Source organism: Pan paniscus, chromosome 3, assembly GCF_029289425.2.
Source record: "Pan paniscus chromosome 3, NHGRI_mPanPan1-v2.0_pri, whole genome shotgun sequence".
NCBI classification, from domain to species: Eukaryota; Metazoa; Chordata; class Mammalia; order Primates; family Hominidae; genus Pan; species Pan paniscus.
The window spans coordinates 116,047,000-116,060,135 of NC_073252.2; positions in this window are offsets into that span (position 1 = coordinate 116,047,000).

Below are 13,136 nucleotides of genomic sequence, written 5' to 3' on the forward strand. Positions count from 1 at the left end.
ATACAATATTTATTATATAACATTATATAATAAATATAAGGAATAAATAAAAATACAGTATAAAATTATTATAATAAAATGTTAATTAGTTATTAAAACTTAATAGTTATTAATATTAGTTATTAAAACTTATTCCCCATTCTTTTTCTTTAAAATAATGATTTAAAATGAACCAATAATAAATATTTCTTTATAATGTTGAAAATGAGGTAATTTTCTCCACTAAGTATATCATTTGCAAAAATTGTTTTTTAGTTTTGTTTCACCAGACTTATATTTTAGCAAATAAAATTTAACTGCATATTGGGAGAATTGTCAGTTACAATAAAGCTAGTTCCTATGATTTTTGTACTATGGATTATGGTTTCTAGAAAAGTTAGCCCAATAAGTATTTTACATTCCTTTTGAAGAATATTACCCCAAAAATGTAATCTAATCAGGATCCATTTCATCAAGTAACATTATAGTTAAAAACTAAAAATATTAAAGGAGTAATCCAGGACAACACATAATGTATGTTTACTGAAGAAGGAAGGAAGGAAGGTAGGAAAGGAAAAATGAGTATTTCAATAAATAAAATTTTTATGTGATAGGTTAAATTAATAGGTCAAATTTTAAAATATAGTACTATCTGAGAGGCTGAAAAGGTTTTGCCTTTTGATTAAAAAGGAAAATTAGTTAAGTTTGGAATAAAATGAGTTATCCTTAATGTAATCAATACAACATAACACAAAAAATTACCCAATGTCAAATACCGAGGATATTCCCATTTACACTGGAAAGAAGTTAAGGTTGTTGTCTATCAAACTAAAAACTAATATTGACCTGAAATTTCTTTCTAGTGCCAAAAATAAACAAAAGAAACAGCTAATACATATATACATATGTATTCAATTGGAAAATAAAGATCAAAATTATAATTTTATTATTTGTTTGCCTAGAAAACTTAAAAGAACCAACTATAAAACTTTTAGATTTAATTTAAAAAATTCAACAAAGCAGCTGGATAAAAATACAGAGATTTCAATACTTTTACTATTCATATTACAATGAGGAGTAACAGTTTTAAGACTCCCATTCACTCACAATAACAAAATATGTGAAATAAGAAAACATAATCTTGACCTGAAGGATGTACATATAAAGAAAATTTTAAAACCTCTTACTATAAAAGAATTTTTAAAGACTAAAATAAATGAAGACACATTCCTAAGTGAAAGCCAACAGTCTAGATATATTAATTATCCTCAAATAATATTCAGATTAAATAAGTTATAATCAATAATTATTAGTAAATAGTAACAAAATAAATTATGAAATATTTCATGCCTGAAAATAATTCCACAATTCATAAGGAAGAATAAACAGACAAATTTTTGAAAAAGAAAATTTTAAAAATATGAGACCATAACTCTATTCAATATTCAAATGTGTTATAGAACCACAATTACGAATTTGCTATGGTTCAAGGCTAGACATGTTTCATTGAAACAGAATACAAAGCTTATATAAGGTGCATTTAACAAATAATGAAAGGATTATCACAAATTAGTAGGAAAGGAGTGGGTTATTTGATAGATGATATTGTAATAATTAGCTATTTTGGATGAAAAATAAAAACAAAGGAATCACTCACTTACCATCATCCACCAAAATTAATTCCAAAGAATTAAAAATATAAACATGAAATGGAAAATCGTAATATTCTAGGAGAAAATGTAGGTAAATATTTTTCTGATTTCTGGTTGGAGAAAGAAATTCTAAGGATAAAATCAATGGGGAAAACCCATAAAGGAAAGGAAAGAGATATTTACTTAACTATGTAAATATTAAAAGTTTCTGTATATCAAAAAAGCATAGAAAAACTAAAAGACGGAAAACAAAGTCAAATATATCAGAATAATAGATGATTAATATATAAAATTCTTCTGAGAATTATTGAGAAAATCCCTAAATACCAAGAGAAAAATAAAACAGAATAAATGTACATACAGGTCAGAGTAAACAAATTATTATAAATAATAAATTTTTAAAATTTATCTTCATTAATAATTAAATAACTGCAACTTAAAACAACTGTAAAATTTTATATTTTACCTATCAAATTTCCAAAAATGTGTCAACTGTTAAGTAAAATGTAAGAAAAAACTCACACGTTGCTATAAAGAGTATAAATTGGCACAACCTGCCTAAAAAGCAAATCCTAAATATGCATCAAACATTGTAAAAACACTCATATTTTTTGAAGTTCTTTCTCTGGAAATCTAGCCAAAGAAATAATTACAGATATGAACAACGATGTATATATTAAAATGCCATTTTGCACATCTATTTTACAATATTTATAACAGCAAACTATTGGAAATAAAAAAATTCAACAATACAGAAATAATCTGATAATCCACTTACATAAAAAGTCATTTGTATGCATATATGTGCACACATATATATGTATACATATATTCATTTTTCTAATTTCTATAATATATATGCATAAATATACGGAAAAGTATTGAATGAAGGTATTAAAAAGTCGACTTTTTTTAAAGTTCTAACATGTATTGTCTTAACAATCAAAAAAGCAAAAAACATTTAAAACAGAAAATTTTAATTTGATGCTATTTATTCATTTTAGAGCATACTCATACATAATTACATTAAGAAAGCAATCACTTACCTGTTCTGAACAGTTAAGAACTGATAGTATCTTAGAATGTATGAAAGTAATATTTTTCTAAGCAGCTTGATGAAAAGCCTATGTTGTTATTTTAAATTTGGGAATTAGTTGATATATAATTTCCTCTCATTTTTGTGCCCTTTAGATTTCCTTCCATATCAGAAAACTTGAATTGTTCTATCACTTATCTATATTTCTTCATTCTTTGGTGTCTACATCATTAAAATGAGATAGGATTTGACAACAAGCTTATAATCAATTAGATCACAACTTTGCTGCTGGACATGGAGCAAGAACTGTTGCAGAAAATGCAGTTCATTGACTGGCAAAAAATTTTAGAGGTCTTCTCTTGTTTACCTTTAAACTTTCAATTACAAAATCAAATTAAAGTTTTTTTAGTATTTTAAAATTAAACCTTTACATCCCAAATAGACTGACATCATATTGCTACTTATCTCTAAAGCAATTTTATCTGAAGCTTTTCTTTTTCACAAATATGAATAACTGTATACTTTTTCTAGCAATAAGATATATACTACTTAAGTTTTGGAACAAATAAGCCTTTCAGTATCCAAATTACTTAATTGTCTTTCCCATTTGACCTTTCATCACATCAGCAGAATCAAACAGGAAAAATCAAAGGACCTCCACAACCCTAAACTTAAAAGCATCAGGAAACAGATTTCATGCAAAATATTTCCCTGAGGCTAAAGGATGAGATCACATAGCCTTCCTTTGGTTTCTTAGCAGCTTAATTCTTTGCCTTGGCACTTTCTGATAAAATAGCACTCAGACTATAAATGATAATACTCTATAGAGTGATAAATTGGAGTGAGCTTGTCCATTAAACCACAAGATAGTGTGCATTTATGAAGTTAATGACAAATGATCTCTTTCTGTATCAATGCATTACTTAATTCACTATAATTATTGATCCCTAAAAGCTATTCTTTGTGCTAAAGTGCTTTAGTCAAAGTGCCTTAATAGAAAGTTCATTAGTGACCTCATAAAATGGCACACACAAGCTAAAGAAAAATAATTAGAGGAGTTAAGTCACATAGAGCAACAACATGAATATGACATACACCATTGGAAATATTTCAATAGAAATAACATATGAACAAGTAGTACAAAGAGCAGTCTAAAGTTTGCAGACACTGGGTTCTGTCCAAAGGGGAATCCAACTCAGATTTCCTGCAGGGATACTGCAGTGATCAATCATATAGCAGACATCAGAAAGTGGAAAAACAAAGGTAATATGTTAAAACACATTTTTAGTAGACCTCAGACCAAGCCCTATAAATCTACAAATAATGAATTTAGAGGGGAAGACTATGTCCCTGTATAGTACAGTAATTATTATTTATCTAATAAGGTATATGGCATGCTCAGGTGTCCATAAATCATTTGATGTTTGTTTCATTTGTACCATAAGTAGCTTATAGGAGTACTTGGGATATGGCTGATGTCAAAGAGAAGAAATACTACTGCAGCTAGACACGGAAAAGTTATACTGTATTCCTTTGCTAAAGGAACAGTGTTCATCTTTATGATTCACCTGTATGATTAGGAACAAGTTCCAATCAGCAGTTGGAATTAGATAAATTAGAGATGATGTAACTCGAAATTTTATACTAAAAAACCCTTATTCTAACAAACAATATGGCTTAGTAAGCATTACGAAACAAATTCAAATTCTCGTTGTTCTAAATTTACTCTAGAATATTTTTAGTAGGTAATATAACAATAGAGACAAATTCAATTAATCATTTTATATGTGAGAAAGTCTTACAATCACATCTCAGAGATAACATACACAATCAGTAGATTATGCATCAATTATTTTCTAATAATTAATAATTCATTTGATATTATAGCTTAAGTATTTATCCCCAAGTTCTTTTATTGTTCTTTTACTATACTTCTGCCTTCTTGTGAGGGCATTCCTTGGAGATCTGTTTTAAAGCTATTATGAGAAAGATTAGAAGGAAATACATTATAGAAGGCACATGTTGAACAATATCGTGTCTAAGAAAGAGGTCAAATAGATTGATGAGCCCTTTTAAAAGGACACTTAGAAAAATGACCACAGATCGGCTGATTTTTGCAATGCTGTCTGTTGCAATTATTTTTTACCCACTTTTGAAAAAGAACTCTCATGACATCTAATGCTATGACAACTCTAGTGCTGTGACTTGCTTTTGAAAAAAAGTTTGTTATAAGTCAATATTAAAGCAGTGAGAAACACATCTTGAAATGTTCTTAGGTATGTTTAATATTCAGATTTAAGTTTCTTATTATTTTATCTATGCATTTTAGGAGATGAGAAAAATCCTGTTCTCCTTAATCAAAAGCCAATGACTAAAGCTCAAATCTCAAATCTAACCTAACATCCAGGTTCCAGGTTGGGAGAGTACCCTATTGGTGGTGGGAAAATGAAGATTAATTTTCAGCCAGTGCTTTTTACAAATGGCAGTTCCACATAGGCAGCATTATTCCCAAGACAAAATGAATTATATTTTTCCTTCTTACTACTGCATATAGGCCTCGGGCTGTAGGTCTTTTTTTAATATTTTTCCATTCATATTATGTTTCATGAAAAATTTCAGTCTGGTCTCTCCAGTATAATACTTGGGGATGTGAGATATAAAGATATTTAGGGCATAAGAACAGGATAGTTCACAGTGTGATTGGTCTCAGGCCTCAAATATTGTCTCAGATAACCATGTAAAGCATACTTGATTGCAAATCTACATATTCCTTTCTTATTCTGCATTTTAAAAAATTCTTTCATACAGTAGTTTCCTTATAGTTTCAAAGGAAGTATGTGTTTTCCCTTGCAATTTAGTCAGGATACTATGGGAAGAGAAAAAAAAGATGTTAATAAGAAGCAGTAATATATTATTTTTTAAATCAAACTAAAATACTACCCAGGAATTTTATAAGATTCTGCTGCCCTATGGAGCTTGTGGCACTTACAGGGGTGAAGATTCATCGTCATCTCTGATTTTAGTACCCCACTCGATAATTTCATTTTATTATTCTCTTCATCCCTCTTCAAGGCTCTTCAATCTTTCCAGTTTTTATTTTCAGCGTTTTTCTTCAGCATCAAAACCTTAGTGAAATAAAACCTGACTGTGGAATCATTATAGGATTTGCCGGCAGTGGGATTGTTAAGATTGTATGAGCATCTCCTTCATCTCTGTTATATCTTCGTTCTTTTAAGGGCATAACATAAAACTAATATCATGCCTCTTGTGGGAAGAAATATTTTTCTGTATGTTCTAAAACAGGAGCAAGAGAAATCACACAGCACTAAATCCTGAAATTTTTAGATCAAAGATAGCACAGATAAATAAAAGATGGCTACAATGTCTACAAGGTTAATCACTGACTATGCGGACAGATTATAATTTTTCATTTATAGAGATGATAGTAATTTAAACAAACCAACTACTGTACCCAAAAATATGGCACATAAGGACTAATGGAATTACTAGAGCCAGGGAATAAAAAGATACTTACAGTTCCTAAACATTTCATGGCTTCATCTCATAGATAAGGAAAATTTAAAAAGAAGACACAGGAATTTAAACTTCAGAGTGCACAGAAATCACTTAAGGTGAGAGGTAAAACTATAGTTCCCTCATGCTCCCATCAAAGATTCTAATTTAATACGTCTAGGCATAATGTGGGGGAATTTGCTTTTTAGCAAATGTTCTAAATGATTCTGATTTAGAGACTCTGTTTGAGAAACACTTAAATAAATGGGTAGAACTCAGGGCCCTTGACTCCAAGTTCAATATTGTTTCTGTTACCCTACAAGATTTCTGACTTTTATGGATTTTTTAAACTCACTTTTAAACAAGGTGCTTTAAACCTGATACCTAAGTTGAACACATTAAAATTCCTAACTGACCACTGAGTTTTGACCATCACTTACAGAAATCAGTAACTAGAAACTTCATTCTCTCTTCCACCTTGGCTCCATCCATTTAGTTACACAGCTGTCACTTTGACTATTTCCATATTATCGTGGTTCTGGCTACAGAGTGGAATGACTAAGATCTGATTGGTGGTTACTAATCACAAATATAGCTGGAGACTCCAAAAGTGACTTGGACTAGAACAGAACCTCTAACTAGTGGTGAGTTTATAAGGATAACACTACCTTGAACAAGAACTGCCCTGAGAACATATGAGAGACTGGCAGCATTTGATTTAACATCATTAAATGTACTCTGGTAAAAAAATAAAAAATAAAAAAAAACTGTACCTCACTGAAACTGGAAATTATTTTTAAAATGGAAAATCATTAAAATACTTTACCTCCTGTGAAACTTAGAAAATAAAACCACAACAAAATAGAATCTGGAGTGACACATCAAATGTATGAAACAATTTTCCCATGAAGAGGAAAAAATAAACCTCCCCACCTTCAACCAGCTTCATACTTTACCTCCTAGAGGCACAGTCCCTGCATGTTCTACCTTAATCAATTAGAAAAACAACCACATCTTAAATTATGTGAAATGTAGGAAATGTAGAAAGTTTCTTTTACTTTCAGAGTGAGAGAGAAAGCAGAGTTATTTAGCTAGGGATAATTATCAGCTTTTTGACATTTAAACACAGAGCTTTTAATTCTTTAATTATCTGCTATGTATTTAAAATACCACACCTCCAAAAATAAGTTTCTTTTCACAAGAATGAGAATAGCTTGTCCAAAGGAATTAAAGGACCAGAATTGAAGCCTTCATTCTACCACTAACTTGAACCTCCAAAAGCCTCAGTTGCTTCACCTGTATAATAATATGTGGAATCATCTAAGAGTTCAATGAGATTAAATTATAAAAGCATTTGCAAAGCATAAAGTCATCTTCTTACATCCCATCTATATTTTAATTTTCTAGTTATGGAATCTACTTCAGTTCTTTAATGTTTCTAATATAATTATAAGGCATTGTCAAATTTTTTAAAGGTTCAAACTACCCCACTAAGTACACTGAACTGTGCATCATGGGAACCTGCCATCAGTGCTCCCATTGTCCTATAGTACAAAGTCACAGTGAAACACCCTGGAGCATTTTAGAAAAAGACCACTTCAATTTGGTTATTCTCTTAGTCCATTTTGTGTTGCTATAACAGAATACCAAACACTGAATAATGTATAAAGAAAAGAAATTTACTTCTCGCAGTTCTGGAGGCTGGGAAGTCTAATATCAAGACGCCAGATCTGATGAGGGCCTTCTTGCTGAGACATTCCATGATACTAGGTGAGAGGATAAGAGAGAGAGAGCAAGAGGGGCCAAACTTGTTTTTATAATAAACCCACTGCCACAATAAGGAACCCACTCCAGAGATAATGAAATTAATGCATTCATGAAAGCAGAACCCTCATGACCTTCTGAAAGGTCCCACCTCTCAACACTGTTATATTAAGGATTAAGTTTCCTTAATACACATGAACTTTGGGGGACACATTCAAACCATAGGAGTTATCTATACTCTGTGAAGTACTCTTGAACATGAAAGCCTCTGAGTGTTAACTGACACTTTCATTTTGAATTGGAGGGTCTCTATAAATTACCAACAGTTTTTAAATGTCATATTGTACTCCTTACTTTTTTCTTTAATTTTCCTTACTTCCAAAGGAAATATAGTGTGATTACACAGACAAGATTGCTTCTATCAAGAACAATACACATGAAATGCAATCCCAGAACTATACCTGCTTAATATGACTTTAGTTCAGAAGATGAGATTGCTACAGAATTCCAGAATTCAGGTTTATAGTTCCTTATTTTATGTACTCTTCTTAAATCTTTCCCCATGCATGAATTAAACTCACAGACTTTTCACTGAAAACAATCTTACTTTTTTTAATAAGTGCAAAATATAGTCCTTGAATTTTTGTCTATATTTATCAATTAACTGCCCTAGAAAAATGCAGCAGAAGAGAGTAGAAGAGAGGTGAGGACAAAAATGTCCTTTTCATCAGGGAAAAGTATCAGGTACTTCATGTCATCTAAGTAGTGTGGATAGAAAATTATCTGGGTTAGGAAATGGAGAAATCACAGAAGTCTGAGTTAATCTAAGAGAGTTCATGAAAAAGCTGAGAGTTAACTGAACTTTAAAGGAAAAGTCCAATTAGGTAAGTCCAGAGCAGGGTAGAGTGCATCATAAGCTGGAAAGTTGAGAAAAGGTGTGGAAGAGGGAGCTGTCTTATTTGGCAAACTAATTTGCCAGGAACGAAGATTTGCTTTAGGGATAAATTTATAAAGATAGATGGGCACTATTATGTAGAGGATTAGAACTACTAAGAACCTTGGATTTGATGAGAATTTTTAAAAGAAAACTCTCAAACTAAGATTTAGCCAATCTTCAAATTTTAAAAAGCTATAATTAATAATATAGTAAGTTCAAGTTTGCGTAACTTTTAAGCTAGTGATAGAGTTTGGCTTTGTGTCCCCACCCAAATCTCATCTTGAATTGTAATCCCATAATCCTCATGTGTCATGGGAGGGACGTAATAGAATGACTGGGGCAGTTTCCTCATGCTGTTCTCATGACAGTGAGTGAGTTCTCATGAGATCTGATGGTTTTATAAGTGTCTGGCATTTCCCCTACTGGCGCTCATTCTCTCTCCTGCCACCCCATGAAGAGGTGCCTTCTGCCATGATTGTAAGTTTCCTGAGGCCTCCTCAGCCCCACTGTGAGTCAATTAAACCTCTCTTCTTAATAAATTATCCAGTCTTTGATATTTCTTCATAGCAGAGTGAGAATGGACTAATACAAATCTCATTTGAAAATATTAGCAAAATTACACCATATATATGTACAAATTTAAAAGTTAAGTAATGACCTGAGATGCGTCAGTGAACAAACACAAAAACATCTAATTTGGGTACCTAAAATAAGCTATATTAATAGCCAATTGTTAGAAATCTGACTTCTTTTATGTTCAGTTATTGAGGTCAAATTTCTGAACACATAAATATGTGGTCTAAATTGACTTTTTAAAAATACTTAAATTTAATGAAAATAATAAATGGGATATTTTCCCTCTTTTATGCCACATGCTGGTTTGATTGGATTTTTATATCACCACCAGATGTTTTAAAGTAATTTGACAAAAACTTTGTCTTATAAACCTAGAAGCCATGACATTTAAATGTCACAAATATTTGCTACAGAGGTCTTCATTTTCAAAATGTTAGATCAAAATACTAAAAAGAAGTATACCAAAATATTAATAGTGGATGTTTTTGAGTGTAAAGTAATGGGTAATATTTCTTCTTCTGTATACGTTGTACTTTCCAAATCACCTATAATAAACATGAATTCTTATTATAGTAAACAGTAAAATAAAACAAATGCTAATTAACAGTACTTATTGTACTATTTGGAATAATTCAGCCTCATGTGATAGAAAATGCAAAATAACAATGGCTCAAACAAGATAAATGCTTATGTTTAGATGAATACCCTTCAGGAACCTGGATCTCTTTCAGCTCAAGGATTTATCATCTTGAAAATGACACTCCAACTTCTTGATTCAGTAAGGCTGTAACAGAATTCTAAGCAACAAGATGAAAGAAAACATGAAAAAAGAAAAAGGGCAAAGAGTATGTGCCAGCTGCCTCTGAAGGACTGTATTAGTGCCACGTAACAAATTGCCACAAACTTAGCAACTTAGACAACAGACATTTATTATCTCATAGTTTCCCTAGGTCAGAAGTACAAAAACAGCTTAGCTAGTTACTATGCTTAGGGTTTCATGATGTTGCTATCATGGTGTTGACTGGGCTGCATTACAATCTGGGGTTTTGACTGAGGAAGAATCCATTTCCAAGCTTACTCAAGTTGCTATCAGAATTTATTTTTTGTGGCTGTGGGACTGAGGGCTTCAGGTTCTTGCTGGCTGTTGGCTGGAGGCTTCCCTGATATCCTAGAGTTCACAATTCCTAGAGGCTATCCATTATTTATTAAGGCCTCTTGCAGTTTCTTGCCACATGAGCTTTCCCAATGTGGCCATTTGCTTCATTAAGCCAGAAAGGAGAGCCTCTAGAGTTAGTCTGGTAGCAAGATGAAGTCTTATGTAACATAACATAACATAACATAACATAACATAACATAACATAACATAACATAACGAGTGAAATTCCATCATATTTGTCATATTCTATTAGTTATAAATAAGTCACAGGTCCTGTCAACACTCCAGGGGAGGGTATTTTACAAGTACTGAACAGCAAGGGGTGGGTACCATGGGGGCTTCTCCAGTGTCTGTCTGTCACAAGACAGTTCCCAGAAACAATAGCACAATCCTTCCTCTATAACCCATTGGCTAGAGCTGAGCCATACCTTGTTGGAAAATGTAGTCTTTCTTTCTGCATGGTTACGTGTCCTGTTACAGATGCTATTATTGTAGAGGAAGGGGAGACTAAATATTGAAAGACAACTAACAGACTGCCTTCCAATCAGAGATCTTCCAATCAGAAATTTTGTAGCAATTAGGTGAGATGAACACAACAGCACCTGGTAATCTCAGAGGTGGTCAAATGATGTCCTATGATTGTAGCTACTAAATTTACTACTAGATTTAGCATTATTAATAGAATAGAAACTAAATTTCCTTAAAAAAGAAAAGGGTTTGAATAGAAAATTATGTTCACTTCATTTTTACACTAAAATGTAAGTCTTAGGTAAGACGATTATATCTTATCTTATAGTTAATAGTTTCATTCTTATAAATATGACCAATCTGATAATCCCATATTTTAAAAAATATCATTTATCTACATATCTGTGTGCCAATTTCATAGCATTTTCTCACATGTTTTATTCTCAATTCATTCCTCTGAAGGGTCCATTGTTCTCATTTACTAGGTGAGGTGAAGCAATCAGCCCAAAGTTAAGTAACTGGCAAGTAGCATAGCCAGAGCTGGGCCCCAGGTCATGTAGCTCTACATAGATTCCATTAAACTATGTTGTCGAGAAATTGATTTCATTGAAGAATAAAAATGTGAATATATTAAGCATTTGGACAAATATTTGATGTTGGTCACACTCCAGAAACGTGGCAATATCCAGATAATTGGTGACTTTGCATTTCATCTCTCTCTCTCTGCTTGCTGTGCTTGATGTAACCCCAACCAAAAAAAAAAAATTGTTGCCCCCCTAGCATAGATAGGTATAAATAAAAAATAATTCTATTACCACCCCAAATCCTTTAACCCAGTTTAAATTTGTTTTCTTCTGCTGTAAGTACAAAGCTATTACAAGTTTTAGAACTCTAGAGTGTCTCTGCTAACCTTATACTCCTGCCCTGATCAATAATAGAGTCTAAATTTGTAACTTATATATAATAAAGTCTAAATTCATAACTTATATGTAACACCATAGGCACAAATTACTAGTAGAATCTTTCAAAGATTAATTCTTAAATATACTTTACCTAAAGGGCTTAAGGAAAATAAAATTTCAAGAATTGAATTCATTTGGCCAATCAATATTATTTACCTTTACCTTTTCCAGAGAGCTGAACTTTATCGTGGGAAAGCAATATTAAATGATTATGGTTCCCAATAATTAAAATGAGACTTTGTAGAAAAATATTTTGTGCTTGACCATTAGTTCTTGTAATTTCATTTCATTTAGGTGTTTGAGTGCTTGAGCTCAAGTGTGAGTTTTTCTTATGTTCCAGAATGCAAAAGATGTGGTGCAACACTTCAATTTAGCGCTGTGTGAACAGCGTCTCCATTGTCTATTTCTTCTGTTACTACTAAGGGTACTTGTTTGTGTGTTTGAGGGAGAAAAACCATATGCACAGATTGTTCCATTTTCCAATTAAATTTTCGTGTTTTATACTCACAGTACTCTAATTCTAATTCAAATGTTTGGTGGAGAATTCAGTCAAAAAGCCTCAAGCCTAACAATATTGGATTTGTCAATTCATAATGTACAGGGCATCTCAGTTTTCTTTGTTATTTCTCTTTTTTCTAACAACTTATCATATCACTTTTTCAAAAACATACTTTCAAAGGAGCTAAACTAAGTTAATTCATACAACTCCTACTTCTTGAATATTTATTTTCTTCAACCTCCTGAAATCCAAGGATGGGATATAATGGAAATACATCATTGTAATATGGTAGAGAAAATATTCTGGAGTGTTTATGAAGCCTGTTTTCAGACAAAATGAGAGAGAAATCATCCATTTTATTCTCACAATAAATCTCTCTTGAACTACATGGCATAAGGCCAAGCTATAAAATGATGTTTTAATGTTGCAAACTAGATCAAAGAAACACTTTAATGATATTTGGTCCTGCCTGAATATTACAAGATAGCTTTGAAGAGTCAAAGTGTTCTGCAATCTGATGATTGCTTCTATTTCCCCATTAAGATGGAACAAAACGACAATAATTTCAATAGTTTATGCTAAACTTATAGGTAT